This window comes from Bombus vosnesenskii, unplaced genomic scaffold (assembly GCF_011952255.1).
Source record: "Bombus vosnesenskii isolate JDL3184/JDL3185 unplaced genomic scaffold, Bvos_JDL3184-5_v1.1 scf7180000013267, whole genome shotgun sequence".
In the NCBI taxonomy this organism is placed as follows: Eukaryota; Metazoa; Arthropoda; class Insecta; order Hymenoptera; family Apidae; genus Bombus; species Bombus vosnesenskii.
This window is the reverse complement of record NW_022882927.1, coordinates 1,705,749-1,733,294: the sequence shown is the minus strand read 5'-3', so window position 1 is coordinate 1,733,294 and position 27,546 is coordinate 1,705,749. Positions and strand designations below refer to the sequence as shown.

General features: G+C 35.8%; 1 protein-coding gene and 1 long non-coding RNA gene across 2 annotated transcripts in view; one reads left to right on the top strand and one right to left on the bottom strand.

Annotated features, from left to right (window-relative positions):
* The window catches only part of LOC117230729 (suppressor of lurcher protein 1), a 524,767-nt gene that overhangs the window by 382,447 nt on the left and 114,774 nt on the right, over positions 1-27,546 (bottom strand). The gene's annotated exons all lie outside the window — the stretch shown is intronic.
* On the top strand, positions 8,711-17,566 carry LOC117230733. The gene is made up of 4 exons (XR_004492832.1): positions 8,711-8,881; positions 9,355-9,450; positions 9,523-9,759; positions 17,284-17,566. It is a non-coding gene; the product is annotated as an uncharacterized LOC117230733 (long non-coding RNA).

Below are 27,546 nucleotides of genomic sequence, written 5' to 3'. Positions count from 1 at the left end.
ACGTAGGATGACCCAGTTTTTCTCCGCGAGACTTTAGCTGCGCATTCTATAAGATAAAATAAGAAAGAGACGTTATGTAAACATAAGCTCTTGAGTGCTTTATTAAAAAGTTATAACAAATATACACGCGACAACCGACTGCTTTCCTCTCTGTTACTAGGAGTAGATTGCCAGTTCGCATTATAATTCCATTTCAAAATGTTGTCGGTTATTACGAATGGCTCCTACGGAGAATGGAATCTATTACATCGCTAGTTTCTTGTTCATTTGCAGAAAATACGTTACGAATCTTTTGCATTAATTCCTGATTCCTAGTGGTTCGCGTTTCATAAACTTTTTCTTTCACAGTTTCCCACAAGTAGAAATCTATTGGCGTGATATCTGATAATCTCGGCGACCAATCTTCTTTTGGATGCCAATCAGTTAACCATTGCCATAGTCGTTGACCAAATCAATGGCTTCGGCAAGCAAACAGAAGAGTATGTGCAAACATATCACATAGATATCGACGATGTGTTCTTACCAGCGATGATGTAGGATTGTATCACTCCGTCATCATTTCGTATTTGTCTTATAAAAGGTCACTCAAGATTCTACGTCTGTATAATATTTTTTTCTTCGTCTTATTTATGGAATATGCTGGTCAAGTTCTGCGAAAGTAACTGGAACCCCAGATCAGCATCAGCAAGGTCTTCGCTCCTTAATAGACGCCGCAGTTCAGTTCAATTCGATCAAAATCACTTACAGTACGTTACTTTTCGATTATCCGTACAAATTCCTTCGTCGCATTTTTGTATTCTGTTTGACCTGGAATTTCGATCGCTTCCTTTCATCATCCATACAATTTCCTCGTCACATTTCTGACAAACTATTGAGTTTGTCAGAATGTCAGTTCAACCGAATGCTACGCATCTATGGTAACCATAGCCTAACGCAAAACGTGCATCGCTCACCGAAATCAAGCATCCACTTAATTCGATCATCGCTTTTTCCTTAAATCCTAAGCCAGCTTGGATAATGAATTCCGGAGGCGAGTGTTGAGCCTCGGCGAGAGCAAGAACTGAATATCCGGATGATCCGCGATGAACCTCTCGAGAGACGACAAGTATTATGGATAGCGATTAGGATTCTGTCACTTCTATAGATTGTTGCAATAATTCTGCTGCAGCCATTCTTTCAAACAGACGGTGCCCTATTTGAATTTATCCGTAGAGAGGGCTGCATCGAAATCGTGTGAAATTATACGACTAATAATTAGTGCTAAATGTATCAACGCGTGTGATCGACACGCATAGGAGAATTTGGCCTTTTAACAAGATTGTTTCAATACGTAGATTGATTTTGCCAGGTACAATAGGATGAAATTTATTTGATCGAATGTTGACAGATATTAGACCGTTTCGGATGACATAGTCGAGTTTTCGAAACAATTTTCGATATGATTGTAGTTTTATTAGATATGATATTAATTAAGTCAAATACGGTTTTGGTTATAGTAGAGCAGAAATAGAATTGATCACCGTCTATAATTTAGAGCTCCATTATGAATCTTGCTCTTTATCGCGGAAAGGCGATAAAACTTGACGTATGGTCTCCGTTCGTCGTTAAAAGGACAGGGACCGGAACGAAGTGAGGTCGATGCAACAATTTGTTGAAATCTCGGGAAATCCCAATTCGTACAGTCGACTGGCCAAGTCCTTGGCAAACACCGCTAAGAGACTATCTCGGTGACAGGAGATTTGTACGTTCACGCTACGAGGTCGAAATCACAAGTATTCATCGGACAAATACTATCTTCGAATGAGTGATTAAACTAATCCGCTTTCTTACCTTCAACCTAGTTGGCATTGTCTGCTTAAAACGCGATACAATTTTGTTTCGTCGAATTTCATACAGATTCAAATAGTTAATCGATTTACAGGATTGTTATTATCTTCGATTTATTATCTGTTATACTTCTCGTTGAGGTTGACTGACAGAGAAACGAGTGGATGAATTTGTAATAGAAAAATATATTGAAATAAACAAAGGTACAAGTATAAGTATAATGTATAAGTACAAGTATAGTGTATAGTGTATGTTGATCCAGATCCTCACTCTTGCAGTGTTACAATACGATAGAAGAAGCCATGATAGGGAGCACGTTCGTATATTTATAGCAAAGAACATTACCAAAAAGTTAACCTTGTAGTTCTAGCTGAAGACTACAAGAAACAGCAATAGAAATATACTTATAGCTCTTTTGTTTCTAGACTTCGTAACCCAAAACATAATTTATATCCAAGGGCACAATAATATGGACCTCTTACAATATGGACCTTATTTACAATTTTTTGTTTCACTAAATCCTATTTTCTTCGTAACAGCGATCTCCAGGTCACGGATGTACAAAAAAAAAAGGTGTAGACTTCTTCTTGAAGTAGTTACTTCAACACTTCTCTACTCACTTCTATTGCTTTCATTGCTAACGATTAGCAACATATTTAATTTCATATTATAGAGAAGACCTTTATCCAATCGTCATTCAAGAACTATTTATTATATTGATGGGGATTTAACTTTCATACTGTATTAAACATCACGCATGGGTTACGACATTTGTGGTCGATGAAATTTACGATCCATTTTCTCAATAACTACGTGACAAAGGATCGATGTGGCCGTATTTTATACGGAAAACATGGCACCTTTGTCGTTCTCAGATAAAACGCCGGAATCTTAGCTGGATCGTAAAAAGGGCTCGTTGCGCGCGGTTATTCTATTTCCCCTATCGTTTTATGGCTTCTCGTAACTAGTAGCAAGTATTTGATTGCATCTTCTTAGATTTGTTCCCCGGTGAAAGTTTAATCATTCTTGGAATTCTTTATATCGTATTTCGAAGTAATTTTTTCAAAACAATTATAATATTATTAATTTTTTATCATTGTTATGACTAATGCTGCCGCAATTTTCGCTTCATTTTATTTATAATATCAAAGAGAAATTACTTAATTGTAAACATACTCTTTAAAGGATAAAGGCGTTTATCGCGATAAAGTTATTAAAATCGTATCCTTTGAAATCGCGTGCTTGTTTTAATATGCAAGTACTAAAAGTATACGACAAAAGAGTGTGACTAGATATTCTTATTTAAGTTAAACGTTCAGAACATTTTTTTAAAGAGAGATGGTCCTGCAAATATTTATCATCCTTTAACGACATTATATCTATTACGCTTTATTTTTATTCAGTTAGTTATTTTTATTAACTTATTGATGTCCTTGCCAATATAATTTCTCTATTAATTTATTTTATGAAGTATACATACATGGTTTTGATAATAACTTTAATTGCTTTTAAGTAATAATTTCTTCCCATGGTATGAAATAACACTTAATGTGAAATTGAAACGCAGATAACGAACAATTTGTTATACATTTGACAGAATGCTTGCGCTTAATGGTAGATTAAATTGCATTATTTCTTGTAAAACAAATTACAGCAATAAAGCGTTTTCCTTTTACATTCATAAAAGGATTAATGTGTTATATCGGCTCAATTTGTTACGTGAATAAGGTGATTTATTCTACGTCGTAAGATATTGTTCGTTCCAATCCAATTATAAATAGGCACATACATCAAACACTAGCTTGGTTAAATATTGGAAAATATCGCTATTAAGCGAATCGTTGAAATTTTGACAAAAATTGTTTAGTTCCGATACTTTTCACCTTAATATTTGACATATTTATTTTCGGATATAATAGCAATTTAATCGGAAAAAATGGCGAAGATGTCAATGTTATATGGCGCAGTTAACATTATTCGTAAATCTTAAGAGCTACTAAATAAGCAGACAACGTTTATGAAACATTTCCTAACTTATAACCAGACAAGCATTATAAGATAACGCTTTTAAAGTTGAAGGATAATATAGCTCATTTAAAATTTAACTTCGTGCAACGTATATTTCTTTACTATGCTTTAAACTTTGCAAAATAGCTTTGTATAAACTCTGGTTGTTTATGAAAGTTACTATTTTTACGAACGTAATTGAAGGGATAAAATTCAGGTATTTGTTTTGCGTCATTAAATTTTCCATAAATGCATAAACGTTTGCAATCAAACAATGAATCTTATTGAAACATTTTGAAATTTAATCGTAACTGAATAATTTAATTTCATAATCAATTTAATCATAAAGTTCACAGGTGCTTGCAAGTTATTGATCTAAAATATTAACAGGAAGCTTTATCGACGGTTTCGCAAGTAATGGTGAACGTGGTTATGTTTTAGGTAAAAAGTTGAGCGTGTCATTTCTTTCGCGGTAACGTGCCGTCATTTTGGCCCAATCTTGCAGAAGATATTCTTTAATACTTTCTTCGCACTTTTCATTCGTGCCATATGGTGTCGGGGTTACGAAATCGCGATCTCTTTCAATATCCTCGGAAAAGCAGCGCTCGAGCAGCACGTTTTAAGCGATCCTTGTAATAAATAATACTCGAGAATGCGTAGTTGAGGTATTCTGAGTGCCTCTTAAATTTCTTCGCTGCATCGTTACACAAATGAATGGATATTGTTCCGCGAGTCCTCAAGAAAATTATGCGAATGTCATACTTAAGTGCTTATGACAAACTGGCACGTTACAATTAAAGTTAAATCAACATCGGTGTTAGGCCAGTTTTAATTTTCATATATGTAAGTGTCTCGTAATTTACCTTTAAATAAAAACGAAACGAAACGTTTAAGGATAAAGGATTTCTAAAACGAAAGTAGTACGCGGCTTAAAAATATTTCACCGGAATTATTGTACTTTTAAATAAAAATAATTTGTGTTTTATATCTTCTTCGAAGTAGTTCGCAAATAACATATACATAGTATCCTCTACAAATGTATTTATTGGGTTGTCCGAAAAGTGTCTTTCTTTTACAGACACGTTGTGATCTTTATCTTGATAAAACAAAATGAATCACACGTAAAATAATGTAAAACGGAAAATGTTGTGCGTCTATTATTTCCTTACAAAACGAAAGAAACTTTTCGGGAGACTCTAATAGATTAAACAGCAGTTATATGTACATGTATACAATGTAGAAGAGTTGGAATGTTTTAGAACGTATGAAATTAATCCTCGAATAATGCTATAGCGGTCAAACTAAAGATTTTCCTTCTGCTTCGAAAAAAGCCGTACGAAATGCACAGGCAACACGTTCCAACTGCATCGAAATCTGGCATATTTGATTAAATTTCAAATATAAGCGATTGCTTTAACACGAAGGTTTCATTGACAGCTTTGACATGTGCTCCAACATTCCACTCATCACCTATCTATAAATGTGACAAAACCAGTTTAACTGGATTTTACCGGACCGAAAGAAATTTTTGATTTAGATTAACGCACGAAATTTGTTAAGCAAATAATTCCAAAAATATGTCCAAGATAGGAGCAGAAATAAATAATTAAAGCGTGTAAATGAATATTTTTAAACATTACGAAGATTATTAACGTTTTTATGAAAAACAGACAGTATTGATAGAACAAACTGATTTTATATACAATCTAGTGTTTTATATGCAGTGTATATAAACGCAATCTTGCAAATGATTGTCAACGATATTCGCGCATTCTTTGAATTCTACGATAAGAATAATTAATGTCAAAACTTTAGAGGCGAAAAGTGTTAAATACCTCGTTGTCAAGAATGTCTGTTCGTACGTAAAAGACAGACACCGAAAGGAGGATCGTGGAGCGCATTTCAGGAGCACTCGAGCATCCATCTGAGGTGGATTCCAAATGACAGACGACAGCAACGCGAAATTGTTCGCCGCGCAGGATGACTGAGTACAATTCGAAGAATATAACGAGACGCCTTTCAAGGACACATAGAATTCAACACAAGGCGCCTGAATGACTGCGGTAGAAGGGGTGGTTACCAGCGAAAGAGGAACAGAAATTCAATGCTTACTGTTGAGCGATTACTAGGGCGCGTGCCATTCTCTCTCTTGTTCCCCTAACTTCTACCGCTGCTATTACAGTTGTCATTCCCCATTTCGTGGTTTTGTAACACCTCGTGACAATTACTCTTCGCCATCTTCCGATGCCACAACGACTGTCGAATTTTACATTTCTGTCCTGTGTATTCGATCGAACTACGTGCGAGGGACAAAACTCGTATGTTACACACGTGTTCTTGTAAAAAGGGTTTGGGGAGCTCTTGTAAGAGAGGTTTTTCATGCTTCTTTTAATCAATAATAATAATTGATCGATTTCGCAATTCGCAATTAGAATCGTGCATTAACGACGAAGGTAGACAACCGTTTGTTACGTTAATGCAAATTACAAAAAGAAATCTTAATCGTCTAAATGAGATTTTTATTATATATACATGTCCTATAGTTTTATTATATATAGAATCCTATAGACGAGATATATATTATATATAAATTCCTCGGATCTCAATATTCCAGATGAAATAATAATCCCAAAGTTTTTTATGAAACTTTATACTTTATATAACATATCTCGTACTTCCAAGAGAATTAAAAAATATCATGACGAATTTCAGATAAAGTTAAAAATATCCAGATAAATTCAGAAATGTCATGATATCCACTACGTAAAAAGGTCGACGGTATCCAATAATGTTCGTTCTATTTCCAGTCGAGAACAGAGGCATCGGAGAATTTGAAACGTCGCAGGAAGTCGCAGGCGTTGTCATCGAAGCTGCTGTGATCACTAAAACGTATATATAGTCGATTTGCAACGTGTGAGATAGACGAGAGATTATTTTTTTCCACATTCTATCGTTTATCGGACTTGGTCCGTATCCGTAAATAATGGTACTGTGTATCACCGGAAGCTCGTCTGCTGTTCTTTCTACGAGTACCAGCTGGATCGTAAAGCTGTTTACAGAAACGGCGAGTCGAGTGTAACCTTATGTTACATTTCAGCGGTCGGTTGGCAGAAGCACGGTGAGATATCGCCTGCAAGTTCTCTACCTATCTGACCATTAAAGATACTGATGTTCGCTGGATCATTATCGTTAACGAAATACGAGAATCAAATAGGATAATGCGATGAAAGATTACGACAAATTTTACATTCTGCGCGTGGTATAGCGCGTTTAGTCTGGCATTGATAATTTTATTAAAACGTAGCATGTTCTGAAATTACTAGAAATAATAAGTAGATTACGGATTTTAAAAATATGTTGAAATTTTTAAAATAATGATAAAATGTAAAAATATATAAAATACCCAAAGTTAACGTATAGAAGATACTAAAACGTTATTTCTCTTAGCAATAATTTCTCTACCAAACTTTATTAATTAAATTAAGTCTTTTATAAATCTACGTATAAACTGCCTCCGTTTTTTTTTTTTTTTTCGTGAAATTTTAATACGCGTACTAGACCTTTGAAATTTGAAATTACTAGTATTATTAATTGAAGGATTTATGCATTAAACAGTACTGAGCTTATCCATCTAAAAATGATTTGAGTTCGAAATACCGATACAGAAATGCTCTGACGAGGATAATTGTTTGACATTGATTATGATATATTTGTCTGTTTCTCCTACATCTGATGGAAGCATAGCAGGCTCATCGGCAGTCTACGTATAGTGAAAGACGTTTTTTTAAAAGAATAATACAAAACATATAAAATATTTTCGTGTTTCTTCGATAACATTTGACTATAACGTTATATTTATGCAAAAAACTATAAACCTCATTCTTAAATATCGAAAAAAACTTGTTAAAACATTTGATTATTTCTTTTGCATTTAGCAAGTAAACAGGAAATATTGTAATCAAACAAAAAACATACAAACTAAAACGAGAAATGTTAGAAATCATTTGTTTATGTCTTTACTCGCCGATAGGAAATCTCCTAGGCTGTTTATCACGCTCAAAGAGTAGGAGATTGCGTGTTCTACGAAATTTGAGTTCAAAGGAAATTTCAAAATTTTATTACGATAATTACTGGGTACAACACGATCTAACACGAATAGCACGATCAAAGTGTTGTTTGCCAAAGAGATCGAACAAAATTCCTAGCGTTAATCTTATTCTAAATAATAGTTAATATTATCATGGAGCTGTAGGAATAGATATTATTCAGCAAAATTAAACAAAATTTGCTCTATTTCGTAATTCGTTGAAATATTTATCTTTTTGAAATATTTTTATCGAGAAATGTAAGAAGGTTGTTACGAATACCGATATACAAGACCTGCATATAATATCACTGACATTATTGCACGGTATTAAAAATCTTTTGATGGAAATCTGATTATAGCTATAGGAAAGCGAACCGTAGGATGTAATATGATCAAGCGAATCCTTGTAAAATTTAAAGTAGTTTAAACTCTGTCTATGCATTCGTTTAAAAATTCATTTTGAAAGCTTTGAGAAATTTCATTCGTGGGTTCGCGCAGTCTAGCAAATACAAATTCTTTCAGATTAACCAACACCAACAGGGGAGTCATGAATCATACTTCACCGTGAATAAATAATGCGCGTTCCAGTTTTGAACTGAATGTGATTGCATGTTTAAAAATTTACCACATCGCTTTTCCAAGTTTTTAATTCAATCCTCTATTCATCGCTAATGTAATGCTTCTCTTCGGTATTAATAATGTTTCAGTGAATAATTACGTTTTTTATATTCTTTCGTAGTTTGCGACAATTCGAAGAACAGGCTAAATGTATTGGTATACGTGGGCGTACAGTGTAATATATAAATCATAAATCACGGTGAATCAGAAAATATATCATGATAAGCGGACAGGGCACGTTATGGGATGTACATATGTCATAAGAAGAAGGAAGCTCTCACATCGCTAAAGTGATGTGATTCAAATCGTTTTGACAGAATGCATGGTGACCGATTGTTTGATGTGAGTTATCGTTGTCAGAAATCATCGATTCGAGTGATCGTTTCGCCACAATTTATGATCTCGCCGGGCCGTTCTAGTAGCATTTGCTATGATCTATGTCAATATACGAGAGGATCTGTATCGAGTGTCAACTTCCTCTTTAACTATATATATATACCAGAACCGTCAATAACGCGTGTGTATTTTATCACTGTATTAATTGCTCGTACAGTGAGTTGAAATTAATCCACTCTTTAAAAATTGATTTCCAATGCACTATAACTTGCTACCATTATTATCACGAAGATATTTCGGAATAAATAGAATAGAAACAGCAGTAACACAATTATACAGTAGAACTCCACTTACTGGAACGAAATTTTAATCGATGTCCGATTAACCGAACCCTTGCTGATTGAATTCGCTTATCTGAACGTAAACTCCTGTTATATGAATGCCAACTAGATAAACTGTTTGTTTCTTGACAAGTTCAGATAAATGGAATTCTACCGTAACGACAAGCGCAGCTGGTTACCGAACGCATTCGACTGTTCCGCATATAAGAAGAGAACGAGGTCGTTCAGGAAGAGGTAATGTTCGTAAAACGTCAGCGAGCGAGTGACAAAACATAGGGAATTTCATCAGCGAGCTCCAGTGCGTAGATACGGAAGGATGATTGACGAAGACCTACCGCAACCTTCACTTGGATCTGTTCAGCTAAATTCGCCTATATGCCGACACTTGTCAGGTTCAGTGGATATTTCGAGGCGCTGTTACTGATGATACCAGAATGGCGCTTGCAAACCGCAATGACAACCACGCACCAGGTTGGCTGAAATGACACCGCAGTGTCGGTGCTATGAATGCTGCTGCTGTTGTGGTTAACGAGAGCATTTAAGGTATGATTGCTTCCGATGTTGAAAAACGCTTGTGGAGGGGCCCGTGGTTTGAACCGAATGGCAGTCCTGGAACGCTTATTAACGAATTCCTTATTAAAGAATTCCTCGACTGAATCGTTGAATCGGCCAGAGTTATTCGATTATGCTGGTCGAGCATTGAATATGATTAAAGATTTTGATACTTTCCTGGGAACCCGTAGTGCTATCAATCATCGAAGGAGATCGCTAAGATGTTAGCGGATGAGATCCCTGTGCAATGAAATATTTTCCAGAACTTTTTATGAAAAAGGGAAAGAAACAACAAGACAGTATCGTTTCTCGTGGTAATTGAAAATGAGACAGATCGGAAAGAACGTAACACGAGGGAATATTTCCTTAGTAAGATTATCATTTACATAATATGTGGAGTAATATTCGTAACTGGTAGTTTGGCAAAATTAACAGGAAACGAGAGTTCTCTGAGCCACGACAAGACCGGCTATTATTCCATTTACTCGACTCACCACCTTCCGTATGAATACGCGCCAGAATTGAAAGGCGTTTCACGCGAGCACGATGAGACCTGCTGCGATAATTACAGGATAATTATTCCTTTCTTCTTGCTAAGAATTTCCATGGCTGTAATCGGTTGGTAGCTCGGTTCAATCTGTTCGAAACCTGTTCTGTTACTCCTTGTCTCTGTCTTCCTTTCCCTCACACTGTTCTCGTTCTGGTTCGGCTTCACACTCGTGGCAGGTACCGATTTTCCTCTTCTCCAGCAGACAGAATGTTCCTACGGCGAGCCTAATGGTGGCTCTGCAGCTCGTAATATCGCTGCACAATCTAACGCACTCGCTGCTGCTTGTTCTTCGCCATTGTGCTCCAAACTTTCTATCGATTTTACCTCTTTCTTAACTTCTTCCTAGCCACCTTCCTTTGTCGTGGCAATCTTTTGTCACGTGACAGCTTTGCAAGAGATTGACGATCGTCATTTCACTTCTTACTCGCGATTGTTTACGTGTAAGCGTAATGAACACGGTTGAAAATGAAGAAAGATTCTGTGATCGTTTATAGGAAATTGGAACGCTTCCTTGATTATCTCCGCTAGTCGCAGTGACATGGAAAATTTTGTACACGTGATACGATAATATAATTCTATATATTTTAGGAATATTTTCGAACGAAATGAAGAAGAAAAAGTACACAGGGTTCAACAAACACGGAGAATTACACGTTGCGCTACGTTAGGACACTCGGGCTTTAACATTTACAATGCATATATACAGATCTACCCAGAAACTACCTATCTGCATACTATACGTGTACATGCGTGTACACAACGCAGTTACCTCGTTTATTAAATCTTGGTAGTGAAGCGTGTTATCCTATCCATTAATAAATGCGAGGGAATAAATAAAATTTATAACCGCTATTAGAGATTAAATACATTAACGTGTGAAATACGATAATTCCAACGATAAAATGACAGGAATTATAATTTTTCATTAAACAAGTATGTAATTGAATTCGAGAGTACAGTTTATCCGAATAGGATGTATACTAGCAACAGATGACTCTCTCTATCGTAAATGTTACTATCGTACGCATTAATACATGTATGACGTGTTTTTCACACGCGACTATACACTCCAAGTGATAAACATATACACGCAAATTGATTAGCAAATTTATTCTTCGGTACATTATTGTCGTACTATATAATACCGTGGAATTTCCGGAAGTTAAGCGTGCACATCGAAAGTTTTAACAAGATACATCATGCGCGCGAAGTTTACGAGGATTATGAGATAGGTAGAAAACAGAAGTGACTTTAGCGTGGCCATAGCTAGCCACGTTTCACCTCCCCATCAGATCTAATTAAGTCCACTAGTTGTTGCTAAAATGTTTAACCAAACCTTACGATTATGATCTATTCATTATCTCGTTGAGAATTGTTATTCAAACATTAGGAAAATGTATGTTTTCGATTTTATCGTGAAGCATTTATACGATGATCATAAACGTTTATCACGAACAATGGAATAATTCTTGTCTCTAATTAAATGACGATATTTTCATTATTATATAGAAATCGGAATCTATCGTTAATTCGTAGAATTATTTTATTATTCGATACAACGAATTTAATCTCAAACATTCTACGTTTCTACACCCTACATTTGCAATGAAAATTCCTAGATTAAAAATATTTTTATACGATATTTTCTTAAGTATCGTATATAATAAACATCTGTTTTACATTAATTCTTTTCAAAATTAACATCCTCGCGTAAAATACATTGTATTGAAAATAGTTTGCGTTGACCAGTGCATGGCGATGGATTATGTCGTCTATTGAAGATTTTAACACGTAAATTAAATATCTCGAGTCAAATGTCGCCCATAATAACCATAGCAACAAAGTACGTGTCGCTGACAGAATATGCGCTTTGAATATGCATAACCATGATTATCGACAAAATGCAGGTACAAGCAATTTGTTATCACTAAACCATTCAAACGTATATTCCTCGATATAGTTAGATCATGCCTTAACCAATAGAAGATTAGTTTTATTTTCATATGTAGACAAGATATCCAAAATAATGTTCCAACTGTAGCTGCTCATCCCTGCGTGTATAATTTATCTAAGTAGATTTATAAAATCGTTAGTATTTTTTTTTTTACAAGATGGGTACTTAATTGGACATACATATTAAATATATTAAATAGATATTAAAATCGATTAACCGGAAAAGGTGCGAATTTTCATCAACGTTCGTCGCTTTTTTCGCACCTTCTACATCGCAAACGACTCGATTGTCATTTTCTTTTGTTATCGCGCTTGCTGGCCAACGATTGAAAAGGACGAAAGAAATCGATTGTCAGTTTTAACGACGGCATTATTTTAAGCCGTGCTTTACTGGATGTTCGTAACCGGTCCGGTAGCAAGCGTAGAAATAGAGAAAAAATTCATTAACGATTCTTCGATGGTAATTTCGTCTGTTTCTGTCGTTGCGTTTTATTTCCCCGACGACTGAATCGAATATTCGACTAGCTACAAAATCCTTGGCTCACTCTTTTATTTACTGCTTGAGTAGGAAGTTTCGGCCGCGACCGCGTCCCTTTTTCACTTCGCTTAATCTAAATTCGCAATCGGCCACTGTCCAACGGTAATGCTCGCTCTTCTTTCTTCTCTCTTTTCCCGTCGATTCGAGGAAAAAACGAATTACCGGATAATATGTTTCGCCGCGCGACGAAATTACGTAAATTACGTAACGAAATAAAATGGTTCGAACGGTGAAACCGAACGAAATTACATGGGTTAAAAAAGAAACCGAATAAAAAGAAGCGATCGAGTGTAGTGTGAAAGAACAGTGTAGTGTGAATCTCCAGCGCTTCTACGGACAAGTTGAACAATTTCGGCTTTGATGTCTTCCTAGGTCAAACGAGAAAAGGTTTCCGTTCTCTTTAATTTAGTTCCAGAGCGTTAGGATTTTGTTCGTACCAGTGTTCCGTTACTTCTTTTCTTTCTATTTGTCTTTTCTCCTCTATTCGATTGTCTATTCCTCGTCCACCCGTGTAACCTCGCTTTTCTTTTTTCGAATCGAAGTTACCTCATGGGAAAGAAACAAGTGACCCATTCTATAGCCAATAACGAGCCCGATTATCAAGATGGTAACGGACGAAATATGGATAAAGGTGCCTCACGTGATATGATCTCGGTTTTCTTAATGTCCTGTCGTTAAATCGATGTGGATTTATGTTACGCGTGCCTAAATACTTTAATTGCTAAATATTTGAATTTGATAGGAATATATAATAGAAAGAAATGTATTATATTAATACATTTGTTATTAAGGGTAATAAAGGACATGCCATTTATTATTATAAACGTATTATATTTTTCTTTTGTAATGCAGTAGAAAACGACAATGTAACTATCACAATTGCGAGAATAAAGTGAAAAAGTTCTAGGTCTGCTCTGGCGTAAGTCGTATTACAAGTTGTATGAGCAAACGAATAAATGGATTTTTTCACAAAGCATTCTCAAGTTAAAAATTAACTTTGCGCTAATTCTCTTTCTCGAGATACGTAACAATATCTAAGTAGATACTCGTCTTTAATTACTATTTGCTGCATAATATTTCTTCGCGTTCATTTACCTTCTTATTTAAGCAAAGTAAGTCTTCCGTACAACAGTAAGCTCCTAACGTTTGAGCAATATTACCTTCAGTTCTGGCAATTTTCATGCTAGCTATACGAACTGCCGCCATAAATTTCAAACATTGTCTTTACAAAGCTAGAACTTGGATAACGATGGTAACGATTAAACGTTGTTCAGACAAAGTTTAGGATAGAATGCTCTTGATCGTTGAATATCAGAATATTTGTTCGCCGGATCTTGGGTCTTAATCATCGCACGGGAATAACGTTTAGCGCTAACATCTCTACGAAATACTGCTAGGCGATTAAAAATATTGCTCCCTCCACTCCCTCTCTCTCTCTCTATATATATGTAGTTTTATCGCTTTTCTTGGGTTAAGATCAAAGCGAATTGACGACGTGGCGATCGATTGTTTGGGGATGAGCTTACGCGTGTTTTCTCGGCAAACTGGGAATAAGGCGGTGTTTTCCTGCGAACTTCCTTAAGATATAAAGGAACTGTGCGCGTTTTAAGTATTTTACTATGAGATCAAAGATTATAGAAACCGAATAGCTTATAACTTTACAAATAAACCTCGAACGATATCTTTGTACACGAACTATGTTTATTACCACAATGTCCAGAATTGCGTCATATCATTCTGTTAGCTGAGACAAGGATATAATTTGTATTCGATATTATGCGAAGACAAGAATCATGCACAACAAGTAGGCTGAAGGAAGGGAATAAATAGAAAAATTTGCACGAAAGTTAAACTCCCTTTCGTTCTATGAAACAGCAGTTTCTAATTACCACACGGTAGCTACGATTTCTCGACTCGTCCTGGTTCTTACTATATGAGAAACATACGATTTCTCGACGATCCACGTGTTTCGCGATTTTTGCCGCAGCGTCTTAACTCGTTCATTCACTGGCCAGAAAAATTTGTTACTACTTTGACAGTGTTTTAACCAATATTATCGCACGACGCTAATATTATTTCTTTCTACAAACAAAAACAACGCGCGAATGTTTGAAATGTATGTGTGTGCAAGCAAGTTTAAGTCTTTGTAAATCCGGCTAATCGTTGTTTCGAATTATCGAAAATGCGAAGAATTTCTAGAATATAATTAAAGTTAGTCAACTGGATTAAACGTACTTCGCCCGGAATTGTTTTACGGATACCCGGCTGATGCCGGAAGTAGGAATAATCGCGGGTCATGTATTTTGGCTTAGTCTATCAACCGGTATAATGCATCGCTACAAGAAGCTTCGTCATTTTCTTCCGAGAATAATTTTCGATACAACGGTTAATTTGGAAGTTAATAAAGGTCTGCGCCGGTTGAATAATATCTTGGCACTGGCAGCTGCAGAAAGTTTCCGAGGACGAAGGATCTTCGCTTCCATAGCCGCTTACTCGTCTCTGAATTCTGCTCCTGCATCTTTCTCTTTCCGTCCCTTGTCCTTTCTCTCTCGGACTTCCTTTCTTTTTCGTTACCTCGCTTTTGAATCACTTTCATATAAAAATTAATTAGAAACTTTCGCAGACGACTGGTCATCAAGCTATTGGTTGTGCTTTAGGCATTCAGTTCAGCGCGATTCGTTTGAAAAACGATTCGATCGATGAGATTTATAGTCATCGATTATAAAAGTTTGGTTTGTTAACGTCAAATATTTTTACTTGGAACATTGCTGTCCTTTTTGACTGTTGTTACCTCGTACGATGTATGGTATTTGATTTTGGTAGAAAATTAATGAAATAAAATAAAATAAAATGAAATTAACAAACTTGGAGTGAGGCAATTTACTATGTCGACATGATAGTATAGAAAATGGAGACATTATATTTGTGGAAACATTTCTTCAAATAAAATGAAACATTATTTCATCTGATTGCTATCTCGTGAAGTAATTTCAAGAAACATCGTCTGTTTATTTAAATAATCTAACGCGGAATTATATCAAGGTAATATTTAATATATTTAACAAACAGTGTAGTATCATTTAAATAATCAGTTTTCAAATATTTTATTTAAATGATGCCCCCATTCTATTTTGTTATTTTTATATGTACGTTATTATTAACAGAAAATTATACATATATTAGTCAATAGATATTATTTTGATGATAGAAATGATTACCTATTATCATTGATAGACAATTATTGATTATTAAAGCTTCGGAGAATACGTCTATAATTGATTATTACTCGATGAATGAAATAACGAAAATCTGACCAAAAGAACCGTGTAATATTGCAATTCACGTTGCAGTAACGATGACAGCGTATTTCACAAAGGGGAGAAAATTATTACGCGGGAGCTATCTCTAATTAATTAGTATTCAGCATAAATGTAACAATTGTGTTAAGAAAGTGAAGTTACATAATCTTCACGCTACTTAAACGTAATATTATTGCGATCTAATTTAAGGGCCGTTAAACATAACTCGATAAGTAATTCAATGTAGTTCAGTTTTCGTGGAAACTGAATAGAACCCTTAACGTAGGCACACGGTTGAACACCTCAGGTATCAGACAACAAGCAGTGACTTCGAGTCACGTAGCTATCAAATGTCAGAGGACTGATTAGAGGAACAGTAGCTATGAGCGTATGATAAGCAATCAGACTTTACATTACGTCAGAAATGGAAACATTATTCCGAAAGGATCAGGTTAGGAAATAGAGGAAACGAGAAAATGCTTTCTGATAGCTTAGCACTTGCTCCGAAGTCTTTTGGTGCATATAGGAATCCTTTCTTCCTCCATTTTTGTCGGAGATGTAGGATAACCGTACGGATATCTTAGAAAATAGATCAGCTGGAAATGTCGAGGATCCGCGTTTGAAAGAATTTTAGGCGACGAGAACTTTAAAAAGTACAAAGAATTATTTCAAATTTCCATGATGATTACCAAATGATACATCTATCGTTTTTCAAAATTAATTTTGCTTTATCGCAATTGCAAAATATTCTTTGCAGAGATTTGCAGACATTTGATTTGCGTTAGTTTTAATAAATTATTTATACAAGATTTTCGTTGCTCTTTTATAATTTCAAAGTTCTTTCCGAAGTTCTATATCTTATTGAATTACTTCGTTATATTCTTTTAAATTATTCAAAATCAACATAGTTACAGGGTTTGTGTGCGTTAAAATGTTAAAATTGGATTCGCTTCATCCTCAAATACAAGTATTACCGTCTTCCTTTCCTTCCCCTTTTATTTCCTCTATCCTGATCTTCTTTCCTTCGTTGCCCTTTTACTAATATCCTTTTCTACCAGCCTCCCACTTTTCGCTTCCTTTTGTTTTCATTCTGTACTTCCCGTCTTTTATATTTTCGCTTGCTTCTTTCCGCTTTTCGCTCAGGTTTCATTATCTAATTAAATTTTCTGTTTCAGATCTGACGGTCCTTTAGACACCAGTCGTTGAGGCTTATGTTACCATTTCTAGCCATGAAAAGTCCATTTCTTCTTTCTTCCAGAACCTAAGCTTTCTTTTCATATCTTGCGCTGTGAAATCCATTTCTATTTTTTATTATCTCGCGTACTTTTCATTTTCAGATTATTATACTCCAATTTTTAATAAACTTCACAATGACAGGTTAAGAAATCTTCTGCAAATTGACTTCCTACTTTTCGACCGAATTCAAGTAATCGTGGTTCTATTAACGAAAATATATTTCACATCCAAAGTAGATTATTACGGCATTTGTTCGAAATTTCCACGAAATTCTGTTCACTTTACATCTACGATCATTTCTTCCTTAGCATAATCTCGATTTATAAATTTCTTCTAATTGAAATAACAACATAGTGCAAAATACTCGTTTCTTTCTATAGTATCAAAAAATGAGAGAGGAGGTTTTTAGAGAACAAGCAAATGATACCGAATCCTTTCTTTCATAATAATTGCAATCTTCAAGCAACTGAAATGTTATTTTATTCTCAACCACGAAGTAAACAATTTTCTTTAAATAAGTCATTTGAAATATTATAAGAACATTCTCATTAATCCTAATTATATCATTAATTACTTACATTAATTTAATATCAGACATCATGAGACGCATATTCGAACATGTTTTATTACTGCGATATTAAAACAGCTTTAGCTCATATTTTATAACAAAGAACACGATAGCCGAGGCAGCGTCTCTTTCGCGTAAGAAACTGTTAATTGGTCCGTATCTAGTTAGGAAATGTACATATTAAGAGATGAGCACGGTGTGCTGAGATCGTATTTGTTTGCTCACATTGTATGGCGAGTAGTATAAATCAAACTGCATGTTATCATCTCTCGCTGCGTCATCGGTCAATCTCAATATTTGCAAATATAATGCAATGTGCAAAGCATTTGTGCTTGTGCTCAGATCAGAGGATACGTGTGTATGTTGTCTTGGAACATGTCGTGCAAATTGCGTAACATTATACACGTATAACTCCTACTGTAGCTTCTATTTAACTTCAGCAGATTAATGTGGCAGACTAAAGCTGTACAAATGTATGATTAAAGCGCGCATATTTTCAAATTTTAGTCCAGATCATTGTAAATAATTTTAAATAAATACATGCACCAATTTATCTTCAAAAAAGAATTTTTCCTCTACCGCTTGAATAAATTCACGAAAAATATTGTTAAAAAACAATGTAATGTTATAATCAGAAATTTAAATACGCCAGCCGTCATTTATGCTTTCAAATATTTTAGCGAAGAAATCCACTTGCAATCCCCGATTAATCATAAATTTACAAAAAAATTTTTTTTCTTGTATTCGTTTCAATAATTCTTTCAAAAATTCTGAAAAGATTTTACAGAAAGATATTTAAAGGATTTATAACGATAGAGCAGTCGAGTAATTTTCTTTAATATTCATATGACAGCAAAATTCTTCTAAAACATTTCTACGTTAATGTCGTTATTCTTTCTTCGTGCTTTCACACTAAATATACATCTTTGCGACAAGTTTATTATCATATTAATAAGTAACGAACAGTTGCTTTTCTTCTTTTAGTTGAATAAACTCCTAACGATAAATGCGATTAAAACGTTAATTAAGCCAATATTGCCAACAATTATGAATATAAACTTGCGAGAAATGTTTTTACACCCTGTTTCCCTACTTTAGAATGTTGACCTAGGTTTGTCTGAAAGCAGTTCTAAGAAAAAAGTTTTAAATGAACCTGTAAATATAATCTAAATATATCTTATTTTATGTAGGACAAATAGACATAATTAACCTTTATTTTTCCATAATTAATCTCAATACACGAGTTTAATGATACGAGTGTTATACATGGATGAAACTAAAAAAATACCTGTTTATTTATGGATATGAGACCTTATTAAACATTATCAACATACAATGCATACAATTTCTTCATTTGTATTTAGTTTTCTTACTCCCTGGTTAGATTTTGCGTGCGATACGACGATGTTACTATATTTCGCAAATATATTTTCATAGAAAGAAAAACGTTTTATTTTATTATCGTTAAAGTATTATAAATCGTTATAACGTCACGCACACAAATTTGTTGATCACATGATTCACTGAATATAATTACTTTTAATAAGCAATAATGAAATATGCAAATAAGTTAATAAACAACGACGATATATGCATCGCTGTATTAGAATGATACGTAATTATAAATATTCCTGCATTATTAATTTTAAATTGAACTGTGTCGGGAACTAAATTATATAAAATTATTTAAAACAGATATAGGTACACATCGTTAGATCGTATTTACAAAAGTTACAAATACAAAGCAAATTAAATATCCGACTCGAACCTAAAATACGCTGTATAAACAAAATAACTTTGGATTCGATTAATAAAGATGGAAACATGTTTGCACAGCATTTCAATAAATTTCTTGATACGCTTTGAATACATAGCGTCGAAAATTTGTGTAAACTCTCCGGTATGCATATGACGAATATACAAAATGTTATTTACGTATTTAAATAAAAACGGCATGTAAACTAAAACATTGTTATTCGAAAAAAGAAGTTACGCTCTCATACGTATGTCTCGTAGACATCAATATTTCTACAAACATTGTACTCGTATTCTGAATATCGTTAACTGCGAATTTTATTGTTGCATATGTATCCACAATTTTCCATAAATTTATTTCCATGTTCTCTCCAAAGGTCCAGCTCTTCCCAACCAATCTCTGAAAAACTGATACAATTGCAATACGAAAACTATTTAATTCTCTGAAGCTATCTAAACGTTTTCACCATTCCAGCACGTTTGGTCATTTGGCAATTACACAGTAAATTTTTCTGTTCACCAGACCGAGAAATTCTCACAAATAATGAAATGGAACGCTACTAAGAGCAGTAAATTTAACGTTAAAGTTACAAATTTAATTATTAGCACGTGAATTCAATACTAGTAGAAACGTCTCGACACTTTCAAGGGGCAAGGAACATAAGCTAGAAAATTTGCTCGTAAGGACGAAAAAGAATTCATCTCTGAAAGCCTATTGCAATCCATCGATTTGTAGAGCTTAGAAAAGGGACTGGCAAAGAACCGATGCAAACGGAATAACAACGGTCGGTTAATTCGCGTTTCGTGACCCTTTTTTCCATGGAACATCGACGGAACATCGAGGCGGTTAATCATGACGCGCGTCGAGGCATCGCCGTCGACGTTGACGACCCCAACGAACTGCTGGTCCGGAATCAGAGGAAACAAGTGGATATGACCTCGCCCTCGGAAATTAGAAGCGTCGCGTGAACGGAATAATGAAAATCCGTCTTTTGTCCTCGGAATGGTAAACAATGATAGCGACGTGACGTTCGCGCCGCCACTTAGATCTTGCTCATGATCCAAGTAAAACGAGATTTCCAGTGGAATCCGTCGGACGAATGAATGTTTCGCTAGACCTTGTGCAAAGCTTGTTCGTCATTCAAATGATTAGAACGGTTATATCGAAATTCTGAACAACGTGGAGAATTTATGGAGATTCCTTGCTGTGCACGTGCTATTAACTTTTGGATTGATTAAACGTTACAGCTGGTAGAGCTATAATAAGGAATTATAGTAATATCTATGTAGGAATGTTATATTATAAGTTTATAGAAAACGGTATGATAAATACAATATCGTTGCACTCTCACAAAATCGAATATAATACCGCGTTTCGCGTATTCGTTTCTCACTAATTCCACGACACGACAGCACAACGAACTTCACTCGACCACGATAAATTCAACTCTGACAGCATTTCCCATGCTCACTTTTCCCTTAACATACCTTGGTAACGCTCACAACACTTCTTGACAACATTAACATATCTTGACAATTTATAAACCTTGTTTATATAAAATTGTTTCAATAAAAACTGTTTCAATAAAATTGACGTTTATAAACAATTACCCCTCACGCCACGTCCTTCCCTGACGTCACACCATCACATATATGTAAATATTAGTATGATTTTATTTGTTCTATCATTTCAATATCGTATCGTTTAATACATCTTACACAAAAATGAGAAAACGAATAAAATTATTGTTCGTAACTATAATGTGTGGAAAGAATTGTTTAAAAACCTACCTTCAATCCTTTCGCTTCGATCTAGAATTTTAGAAAGTAATCCAACGACATTTAACTTCAACTTAAAAATTAGTTGTCTAAAAATTAGAGAGATCCTTATCAACGTACCCAATTAAAAAAATATTTTAGATATATAAAAATATATAAAGAGTGGAATAGGAAAACCACCAAAAGAACGCGCGTCGATGTTACTAGGAAAGCAAAGAACTCGGATGATCGTCTTTACGACGCACGAGTAAATCCTGTCTGCACGCAACAGCGACCGTAAAACGTTATCGTCGCGTGCGATACCGGCGTCGGGTGTTAAACCTTGTCATGAAATAGTTTCTTCCGGTGCAGTACTTATAGAAATCCTAAAGAGCAGCGATAAGATACAATGTGAGCAAGCCAGCGACCGATTTCTCTTCTACGTAGGCGCGTCTCTGTATCGGGTGATGGCTCTGCTATTAATTCAACCACTGTCGCGAAACGACAAATCGTAAAGCGTGCAAGTGCACGAGGCGCGTAAAGAGGCGCGTTGCTCTATGACGAGGAAAAAAATTGCTAACAGAGTGACGGCAGACTTCATAAAATAGCCATATTTGAGTGACGCCATTGCGAAAATCGTGCTTTATATTCGTCGTTTTATTTTTCTCTCGACCTCTCCGTTCTTGTTTCCGTGTCGAAGTTCTCGTGTAGCTAGCCACGGATCCACCGTGTTTCCGGTGACTGTCACGCGGAACTGAGAGAAATAGGGAGAGGAGAGTTTCTACTACACGTTTTCTTTTCCTACCTGGAAACACTGCACCACGATACAGATGCGTTAGGATCTTTCCTGTTTTTTAACTTTCGATCTGTTTTTCAATTTTCCAACTCTAGAAATTATGACATCCGGCGTGGAAATAATATCTGCTAAATTTCAGAGTAGGCGAACGAAAGGAAAAAGTTTTCGGAAAGTTTTGAAATTTTCCCAATTTCACGTTAATTTTGGACATACTCGTATCCCCGAAATTGTCTAAATTTTTTAAGTTTCTTAGCGAAGATAATTAACATTTTTAAATTGTTATTTATGTGTTTGTAAAATGATATTGAAAATATATTATTTTACGGAATGTAATGTACTTTACGGACCATTGGCAATTGAAACGGCTGTAGAAACAATGAAAATAATATGTTTGAAATGCACTTTCGTAAATTGAGATTTTAGGACAGCCGGATAGTGCCTGACTAAGCTTCCAAGAATCATAATTCATTTTTCGTCACCGGCTGATTGTCATGAACCCGAGGAAAGCTTTAGAAGCAAAGTCATAAATCTTCTTCCCTTCAGAACCACTGTGTAACACAAAATACCATCTCGAACACACCATCTTAATGGAAAATACAAACATACATTGAAATATTAAGTTTGACTAAATAGTCGATAAAGTTGGCGAAGTACTCGAGATACACAACAACAGTTATGTGTAAGGAGAAGACCGTCACTTAGAAAATTTTGATGATACTATCAATTTATGGAAAGAACGTAAGGTGTTTGCTTATTTTACAAACAAACTGACTGAACATTTCCAAGAATAATTAATATTTTACATCCTATCAGTACACAAAAATTATCTTCTACGAATAAAAATGTCTGAGAATTGTAAAAAATTCAGCAACGGTATTTAACGTTCATGTTTATCAATTTATTAGCCTAAGGTTTTCTACTTTAGTCGCGAAGCATATAATTTCTGGACTTGTTACATATTTACCAAAATCTGGATCTTCATTCATCACATTATACCAACTCAAGAAAGACCGAACCACAAGCTGTCAAGTCGAAGATTAAGGGAAGGCTTATCCACCGAGCCCATTGTATTTTCCATATTTCCATTTTCGCAGCAACATTTAAAGCCACGTATTTTAAAACTTTGTATACGAAAGAAATACGTTCTACGAAAACGAAACATCATTCGAATATTTCCCATTCTGCTCTTTTATTCCTTTTTCATGGCATTTTTCGGGTTAACTGTTTCTATGGCTATATCGTAAATGATATTTTCGAACGATAAATTGTTTCAATAAAATATAGGGCGAGAAGCGTAACTGGAACCGTTTCGATAACTCTACAAGTAAAAACTTTATTCACACACACACACAATATATATAGCAATCTTTCATATTCTTCAAAATTTTAGGGACAACCTCAAGTTTTTAAATAGAAATCGCAATTGTTGTGTCGCAAAGTTGTGACATTAAAACAAGTTCAGTGAAACGTATTAAAATTTGTATGAACTTGTAAAACGGATGTCGAAATTATCGCCTAATATTCTTCGTATAACTTTTAAGCTTTAACGTTTGAGATACAAGAGACAATAATAAATAGCTAACATTTTAGAAATACTTTATAGAGAGAAATATAAGACGTACTCGACAGTTCGCCTCTGAAAGAGGAAACTGGACAAGATTATCTTCGTATAATTTTCCTAACATAGCGAATAACTTCAAATTGCACTAGTTCGTGTAAAAGACTACGATGTTTCCGAATGAACACTTAAACTTTGTACATTTCATGTACGTTACGTCACGTGAGATGGACCGTGCGACGTGCAACAGTCAAACACCAACTCGAAAAGAGTCAAAACTTAGTCGCCACTCGACAAGTGGCTAATACCGATACGAGTCGAACACTTTACACCTGATTGTAAAAGACATTACAATTCGACATCGTAGCCTAACTCACGAGTATCTCCGAACATTTGTATCGTCAATGAAATCATTTGTTGGAAATAAAATATATATTATAACCTATTAACAGCAGTGTTATACCAACTCAACCACCCCTATCATCCGAACAGAAATAAGATGGATCTGTTCGCGGCGTCGATTATTGCAATCGTAACGGGAATTTACGACTCACCGTTGACGCGCTTCCTCGCGATCGCGTCTCTCCGCGACTTTACAATGTACGCGTTGAGAACTGATTCTGCTTAAACCGATACGTCGTACTTTGTCAATTGAAGCTACTATATACCGCTGAACACGATCGTTAGAATGAAAATCATCTTACAATTGCACGAATTCGTTTGAAATCGCTGTGTTACGGCAAGATTGTTCCGGCCTTTCCGTAACGGGGCCAAGCCAACAGCATCTTTCGAATTATCGAATATTCCCATTGCACGTGGCCATTCCTTCGAACACTACGAAGATCTCATATCCATTTCCATGCTCCCATTACCATTAATGGTGTGCACTGTCGTTGCAAAATCAATGAAGGAACCGTGCCGTTTTTTTTCTTAACATTAGTAGTGCCATTTATCCACCGAACGGAAGTTCGCGCCGGCGACGTGCCGCGTCTCCCCAGCGGGCTCCATTGAATATTTCATGAAGTTAACGTTGTTGTACTTATATTAAATGAAAATACGATCGATTGGGCTCCGACTTCCGGCTCTCCTGCATCACTTACGATCGGTGTCTGATCCTCCGTCATCTCGTCGGAAAAATCGAGTCAAACAAATACGATGAGTTTCAACGACGATATTTTCCTTTTTAGATTTATGCAACTGCCTTTATAGAGTTCGCAACTAGACGAAGGTAGCTCGCAGATCGCATCAGCACGTTCACCGTGTAGAAGGCGTATTCCAGTCGGCACACATACACTTTCGGGTCACGTATGATATCAATCTGAATATGCCAGATGAACTAAAAATCCTGAAATTATGAAAAACGCTAATAATCTAAGACGTTGATGTGACTGTAAGCCCTCGCAAAAGAGGAAGTTTTACCCTATGAAGACAGTTATCGTACGAGTATTATTTCTTGTCACATTACAGCATTTTAGGAAATGAAAATCGGTCCCACGATGAATCTGTTAACCGTAAAGGGGCGAAGCCTCGTCGCAAGAAGGGTGGTGACCCGAAAACGATAATAGTGTTTTCCTTCGACCCACGGAGCATCGTCAAATTGCTCGTTTATAAACATCAAGCGTAAGCAATTTCCAGGACAATCCCAGAGAATTACGAGGTTCCCACGACCCAGGTATGGAAAGGATCCTCAGTCGATCGCCGCTGGACCAGAAGACAAACCTTCCACACTTGGTATAGCCGTCATCCATCTCCTACGCTAAAATATTCATGTCAATTAAAGGGTCATACGAAACGGTCGCCGTTTCACTCTACGAGTCGAACCTTTTTTCTTCTTCGCTTCTATCTCGGTTAATATCGCGGAGGGAAAAAAGAGGAAAAGGGGAAGATCATTCTTGTTCTTCTCTTCAATTCTATTTGTTACCCCCTTATTTTCTTGGCCTTTTGTTAGCTCAGTGACTATGTTTGCAAGAGGCTGACGACGAACCGTCGTAGATTGTCACACTCTGCCGACCAGGAATTTCATCTCGCACATAATTAATCTCGGCAATTACGCGGCAGACAAGTATAATTCCGTGGTAGCGCCGGCATCCGGCTGGGCTACGATGAAAGCCGATGCTACAACGTTCCGCACTACTGTCCGGGCCGCAAACTCGAGGTTTCCTATCCTTCTGCGCTGCCTGTTCCTGTTTGCCGTGCTATGAAACACAACGACTGAAGCTCGATTTCGTCGAAACACGACGCGTCGCGTCCAAATTGCTACATACCGTGGCAAAATAGAGCATCGGTGCGTAGACTACATTGCGTACGTACACAACAGCCACGTACAAACACTGGCTTCTTATTTCACTGCTGTTAATTTGCTCCTTTTATTATATCACGCGTCTACAATGCCATGTAATATCCTAGAGAACGTTCTAGGAAGGTAGAATTTAACGTTGGTTCGCGCCGTTCGAGCTGGCGAGTGCAACATTGTTGAAACTTATTATTAGAATAAAAAACGCGACAATTGGAGTTTGTATAAAAGAGGTTCGTCAATACTTATCTCTCCACCTATTATTTCTCGAAATGTTCTTCGAGAAATATTTCTTTCTTCGCCGTTACTTTTGCTTTTTCGTAACTTGTTTGATCAGAAATATATTATAGATTTCAGACGTTCTATACGTATATGATCAATTAACTGTTTGTTAACCAAGTACCATTATTTTTAATATTGCATGCACATTATTGAAAACCTATTTTCCCTTTGTTCATTCCTCCATTTATGCACCATTCTGATTTACTTTGAATATTTCAACCTTTCATATAATCAATTACCAATTGAATCGATCACTTCGAAAGTCAGCAACTAAAATGCCCCTGAGCAACGTGTACCGCGAAGTAAATTCGACATGTAGCATAAACGTAATGAACGCACCGATATCTGCTGAACAAAGATAAAACCAATGCGTATCAATATACGTCCGGAGCATCATGCGTCATCAGAAAGTGGACAGTGTGCATAACGGGCGTACGCACGGTCGATTCCCTTATCAAAACGGATAGCTTCGTTAAAGCCATTATTCACTCATTGTAATGCATCACGTGGCGATAACATCGTATTTTAAGGATGATTATACGATGGCCAAGAAGGGCTGATATGTAACGATTACGTTTATCACTGTTTGATACGTGATCGATTACTTTACCGACGACAGCTCGTCGACCTTATTTTTCATACAAACAGAAAACACATTTCACCGATATGCACACCTCATGTAAATACATATACTGTCGAAATTCCGCTACAGGATATCACAGTGAACCATCGACGATTCGTCTTAGTCAGGAGAAATCGAAAAACATCGACGCCGGGTCCCATATTTTCTCGATTCGTTATATAGTCGAGCTTTCAAGCTACATGCTTACATAGTTGACGGATTAGAGGGGGCGTTTTACATCGCTAAGCATCGAGCCACCACTATTTTGTCTCCATACACACTTACGCGCGTTAAATACTTGTACCACTGACTGACCACAATTTGATTGCGACTATGAATACGAATAACTTCAACTTGAATTTGCGAAGTAAATTTTCCATATTAGATTCCAATAGCTGCTCGTACAAATATTATTTTAGTCGCTGATATACAGAAGAGGTACAATGAATTTAGATTATCATAAACACGTAAAACGAAAACGAGGTGGAAATTTCAAACATTTCTTTTTATCGTCCATGGATGACTAAGGTACGTAGGATAACATACGTTTATCGGACATCGTTTACTTAG